Source organism: Bison bison, unplaced genomic scaffold (genome assembly GCF_000754665.1).
Source record: "Bison bison bison isolate TAMUID 2011002044 unplaced genomic scaffold, Bison_UMD1.0 scf7180017864185, whole genome shotgun sequence".
Lineage (NCBI taxonomy): Eukaryota > Metazoa > Chordata > Mammalia > Artiodactyla > Bovidae > Bison > Bison bison.
The window spans coordinates 118,874-119,303 of NW_011494757.1; positions in this window are offsets into that span (position 1 = coordinate 118,874).

Below are 430 nucleotides of genomic sequence, written 5' to 3' on the forward strand. Positions count from 1 at the left end.
GACTGGGGAGGCCTCAGTGTCTCCTCTCCTTCAGGAGAATGGAAGGACGCCTGTGGCCTACGTAAGTGGTGCAAGCTTCTTGTCTTGAAGTTTTATTGGTCTCCCGCGTAAACCAAGCTACTCAGCCTCTTTTCTCCACTGAATTTTCCTACTGAGCTATCCTCATTCTATTACTCTTTACATCTCTAATTAATATCTAATTGAAGCTATTGTATCCTGATCCTTGCCGACACCGTCCCCGCTTCGAACTCCCTGGATCAGCCGGGGCTGGACCCCGTCAGGCCGCCTGATGCAAACAGCCAACTCATTGGAAAAGACCCTGATGCTGGGAAAGATGGAAGGTTGGAGAAGAGGGCAGCAGAGGATGAGATGGTTAGATAGCATCACCGACTCAAGGGACATGAGTTTGAGTAAACTCAGAGAGACAGTG